The sequence below is a fragment of the Ursus maritimus genome, unplaced genomic scaffold, assembly GCF_017311325.1.
Source record: "Ursus maritimus isolate PB19 unplaced genomic scaffold, ASM1731132v1 scaffold_19, whole genome shotgun sequence".
In the NCBI taxonomy this organism is placed as follows: Eukaryota; Metazoa; Chordata; class Mammalia; order Carnivora; family Ursidae; genus Ursus; species Ursus maritimus.
In genome coordinates this window covers 54980686-54986416 of record NW_024424341.1, presented here as the reverse complement: position 1 = coordinate 54986416, position 5731 = coordinate 54980686, and positions in this window count along the sequence as shown.

The window sequence follows — 5731 nt, the reverse complement described above, 5'->3', positions numbered from 1 at the left end:
CAGCAGGGCTTGCACTGAATTAGGCACAGCACCCTCCATGGGGGACTCCCCAAATAAGGCTTGGATGGTGTGCCCCTGTCCATAGTCACAGGCACTGAGTGGGGGTGGAGAGGGAGATAAGGGTCTAGACTTTGGGAAGTGGGTCAGACTGTTTCTCTGTTATTAAAAAGGGTGATTCTACCTTTCAAAAGGATACAGAAAGGTCCCTGGGAACGGTCCCAGACAGCTTCTGAAAGGGGAAACCCCCCCCCCTGCTTATTTCTAGGGAAACCAAGGTTTGAGAGACTGTCAGGGAGCATCGAATTGTAAGGGATCTCTCTGCTCTTGAACCTAGAAGCTGACTTTCCATTCCAAGGGACGCCCTGGATCTGGGAAGGTTTAGGTACCCCATAGGATATACCCTAGGATCCCCAGGGTCCGGGGGCAAGGAACAAACTCAATTCTGGAAATTTGGAGGCCAGTAAGTTCAATACGTGAAAGGAGAATGCCTTCCGCAGAAACCCGGGAACTACTCGAACACAAGCACCCCCAATTCGGTAGCGACCCTAACCAGGAGAGAAAGCGAACCCGAGGCAGCAGGAAATTGGGGATCACTACCCTGAAGTCACTCCAGGCTAGAGGGGCGGGGCAGCCGGGGACTTCGGGAAATCCCCTTCGCCTGCAATCCCGTAGGGTGGAGGGTGCGGCGGGGATGTGCCTCCAACCGCGCGTCCCGGGGCGTCCTCGGCTTGCACCCGCGCATCCCCCACCCGGCTCAGGGGTCCCTGGAAGGAGAGCCCCCCGCTTCCCATCATTCCTGCCCCGAATCCCAGTACCTTGCGCGCTGTAGCCCCAGCGCCATGGCTCGCCGTCGCCGCTCCGGAGCCCTTCGAGGCCCCTAGCCCCCTCCCCTGGCCCAGCGAGCCCCCTCCCCAGCTCCGCCCCCCGCCGCGCTGTTGGCTGCGCCGCGCCCGGCCCGCGGCTCCGGTTGGACGACGGGTGTGTCACTTCCGAGAAAGAGGCGGGACCAGAGGCGAGGACCTGGAACTCCCGGAGTGGGGGGATACCGCGGCGCACACCGCCCCCCAGCCACACCCCTAGCCGCGGACTTCCTCGGCAGTGTAGCCCGCAAGGTCCGCGGGGCGCGCCTCCTGGCCCAGCCTCTCTCGCCAAGTTCCGACACCAGCCCTCTCCCGAACCCACCCAGTTCGCTCTGACGCTGACACCGCACCCTCTAACCCTCACCCCAGGCCTACCCCTCCATTTCCCACCCCTGGTTGGGCCCCTCAGACCACCAGTCCCACCCCCTGCAAGTCGCCCAGCTCTGCCTCCTCCGACTCCCCCTCCTTATCCACTGAGAACCCCCGCTTCTCGCCACCCCACCCCAGCTCTACAATCCCTCCCGCTCTGTACCCCACCATTCCCTCTAGGTCCGCTGCTCCTCTGCCCCCATCCCTGCAGCCAGTACCCCCACCTCACCCCGCTCCTCCAGTCTGGCACCCTTTGTACCCCAGCCCCACCTCCTTGCCTCCCTAACTCCCTTTTCAAGTTCCCAGTGTTGAATGATTAAGTTTATGTCAAGTAAGTATGTAAAACCCAAACACACCCACTTTTTAAAAGAGCAGAGAAATGGTATCTTTCTACTAGTGAAGTACGAAGAGAGAGATACAAGGTCACCAAGGAGTGGCCAAAGCATTAGGACTGGCTAGGGAACAGTGTGTGTGTGTGTGTGTGTGTGTGTGAGAGAGAGAGAGAGAGAGAGAGAGAGAGAGTGAGTGTGTGTGTGGGGGGGACGGTTTACTGATCCACAGGGGACTGGTATTCTGGATGCAGCTTTGGACAGGGAAAAGGATACTATAGCCAAAGTTTGTAGGATTTGCCCTCCCCAGTATCTCACTCAGTTTTCTTGTGGGGAACCACTTCTCTCAGTTCTCACTCTATTTGATTTGAATAGGGCTGGCCATAACCCACCCCTCGACCAGCTCCAGGAACATAGGATCCAAACCTAGCCAATCAATTTATTCTGTTTCCCTGGTCATAGTGATTGGTTCAGGGAAGACATGTGACCTAACCTAGCCCAATGAGAACCAACCCTGAGACATTTGCTGCAACTAAAGAAAAAGTTTCTTTATTTCTGCCAGAGTTGCCCAGCTGGTGGGAGGTGAGCTGGTCACCAGGAGAGAAGCTTTATGAGATGAAGTCAATACAGAAGCAAGCAGAAATTAAAGTCTGTGAAAGACAGTCTTGACGCCAGCACTTGGGTACCTGGATCCAGCTGTACCTGAACTCCACTTTAATCTCAGAACCATTATGGGTTGTTTTTTAGGTTTTGTGTGTGTGTGTGTGTGTGTGTGTGTGTGTGTGTGTGTTTGTTTGTTTGTTTTTGGCTGTTGCCATTAAATATTACTTTATTCATTTACTTTGTGCTGAGATTAGTATGAACTGATTTCAGCTGCTTTCACCCAAAAGAAAGAATCTTGATAAACAGAGAAAATATCTCCCACGCTCCAGTGTGGAGGCATGTGGAGTATGAGAAAACAAGAGGCCTAAATTAGAAAGGGCTGCAGGGGAAGCAGTGTCCTACATGCGGAAGCAGGGGCTATGCAAGCTATAGCAGAGAGCCAACGTGAGGATGTACAGCACCCGAGGAAAACTGGCACTTAAACACACATCAAAACGGAATTTACAAATATGTATGGACGCACCAGGCATCTATGATCTAGATTAGCCTTAAGCTTCACTCAGTGGTTCCTGCCAGCTAAGGCAATAGGGGAAATGTGTTCGTTGAAATGGTTTCCAATTTTTGCTCAATGGATGTGTTCTTGTTTGTCTGGAGAAACAAGGTTTGTTCTTGGAACTGAAGTTTAGCAGAGACCTTTTTGATATCAAAATGTAGAGTGATCTGAGCCACCAGCGACTGTGGGAGCTCCGTGGAGGTGCACCACCCAGCCTGTCAAGAAGGTTTCCTAAGGAGGAGACATCTGAACGAATAGGATGAATAGCAGTGAGAAAGGTCAAGAGAGGGCTAGGGAAAAGCACTCTGGGCGGAGGGAAGAGAATATAATGGTGTGGAGGCAAGAGAGCTTGGTTTGGTGAGGGACCTGAGAAGGAGACTGCCTGCGACCTGGAGTGTAAAGAGAAGGGGGGGGGGATGGTGAGGTGGTGCATACAGGGGAGATGGAACCAGGTCTGAAAGACATTAAAGACTGGGCCATCTCCTGAGGGCACTAGGGAGCCATGGCAGAGTTTTGAGCAGGACAGGAACACAATGTGTGCCTTATAAAGATTCCTCGGGTTGCTCTGTGGACAGTGGATGACAGAGTGAGGCAGGGGGTCAGAGAACAGGAAGGAGGCTGGGTATAAAGAAGACCGGGGCCAGGGAAGGGGCTGTGGGGGGGGGGGGAAGGAGAGGAGATGGACTGAAGAGATATTGAGGTTCACCTATCAACACATCAGTATGTCAATATGAGTAACAAACTGTAACACACCCATATGGTGAACAGCACCCGGCAAGAAGGGTGAACTGCTAACACACATACAACATGGATGAATCTCAAGACCATTATGCCGAATGAAAGAAGCCAGACAAAAAAGACGTATGCTGTGTGATTTCAAGTACACGAAGTTCCAGAATAGGCCAGGCTGATCGCAGGTGGGGAAAAAAAATCAGGACAGTGGTTCCTTATCTTGACAGAGTTTGGGTTACAAAGGTATAGGTTATTTGGCAAAACTCAGCAAACCGTACTCTTAAGATTTGTGCATCTTGCTGTATGTAAGTTTTACCTCAAAATGGAAAAATGGGAAGAGCAAACAAATACTGAGAGACAGGCAGAAAGACTCGGGGGACAGAGTGACGAACACGCAGGAGGCACTGTTGTAGGCACTGGGGATATGGTGGTGAACAAGACAGGTCAAGATCCCTGACCTGCCTTCATGGAACCTACACTCTATTTGGGCAGACAGACTATACACAGAAACATAAGTGAAAGATATAGTACATTATGTAGTGACAAGTGCTATAGAGAGATGGGACCCGGAGAATGGAGGGCGTAGTGATTTTTGGCAGCAGGAGCCATAATTTTAAATGGTTTGGTTATGGAAGAGCTTAATGAGAAGGTGACATCTGAAAAAAGACTTGAAGGTGAGGAGGGAAACCCAGTGGATTTCTGGAAGAAGAGTGTCCTAAACAAAGAGAACAGCAAGTGCAAAGGTTCTGAGATTGGACTAGCCTGGTAAGTCAGGGATCCGCAAGGAGGCCAGTGTGACTAGGGCAGGGGGATGGATGGGAAGAGTGAGAGATGAGGTCAGAAAGGTGGCGTGGGCTATGAGGGGGACCATGGTGTGGGAAGATCATGTAGGATGGGCTTTTAGGTTACGTGTGGACTTTGGCTTTCACTCTGAGGGAGAGGGAGCATGGGAAGCTTCTGAACAGGGACATGTCATCTGAGTTAGATTTGAATGAAGTCCTCACTCCCTTCGGATGGGAAAGAATTGGAAGCTCTCTTGTTTCCAAAACAAACCACCCCATGAAGAGATTTATTTTGCTCATGAATTGCCAGCGGGGCAGGGCTCCGTGGCGACAGCTCATCTCCACCCTACTTGGCATCAGCAAGGGCAGATCAAGGGCAGTGGGCTGGAATGATCTGCAGCTTCACCACTCACCTGCCTGGCAGCTGTTGCCGCTATCAGCTGAGACCTGGTCACCTGTGGGCTGAGGCTGGAACATCTCCATGCGACCTTCCCATGTGGCCGCTTGGGCTTTCTCACATCATGGCAGCTGGGGCCCAAGGGAGAGGAAGAGCGAGCGAGGAAACAGGCAGGAACCGTGTCTCCTTTATGACCTAGACTTGGAAGCCATGCAGCGTCACCTCCATGCCCCTTTCTCAAGTCAGTCACGAGCTCCTCCCCAGCTTCCAGGGGAGGGAAGAGACTCCAATTCCGAAGAGCGCCGGGGACTTGAAATATTCCTGTGGACATGTGGGGGAATATCTGCCACTCCTCATAAGACAGTATCTTGGAGCTCTGCCTAGGAGCAGCCCCATGGGGGTGGAGTCTTGAGCCTTGAGATACGGGAGAAGGGACGGGGGATAGGGTCCCCGGAACTGTGCACACACCCGTACCTGATAAGTCAGTATCTCTGGCCACTCTCTCCTGTACATCTGCTCAGACATTTCACCCCTGGTGTTCACCTCCCTATGTTCACCGTCCCTGCTGCCAGAGACGGGAGGGAGTTGCTCCTCATCTCTCTCTCTCTTTTTTTTTTTTAAAGATTTTATTTATTTGACACAGAGACAGACCGAGTGCACAAACAGGGGGAGCAGAAGGCAGAGGAGAGGGAGAGGGAGAAGCAGGCAGAGGGAGAGGGAGAAGCAGGCAGAGGGAGGCTCCCTGCTGAGCAGAGAGCCCGATGCGGGGCTCAATCCCAGGACCCTGAGATCATGACCCGAGCCAAAGGCAGATGCTCAACCGACTGAGCCACCCAGGCACCCCTGCTCCTAACCCCTTTACAGCTACCTCTTGTGATCTGATTCTATCTCCACTCTCCCTTCTCCGGACTCTGACTCCTAATCATATGGGTTTATAAGGGCCAGCTGGCATTCCTGGAACACTGCCAGGGACTGAAAATCCCTCCAAACTCAAGCCAAGACTAACCTGAATTAGGTGATGGAAATAAACAGCACAGGCCGTTAAGCATCATGCATGGGTCCTGTGCCAAGCACTGTACTAAGCCCTTCGCATTCCTGCTCTTACT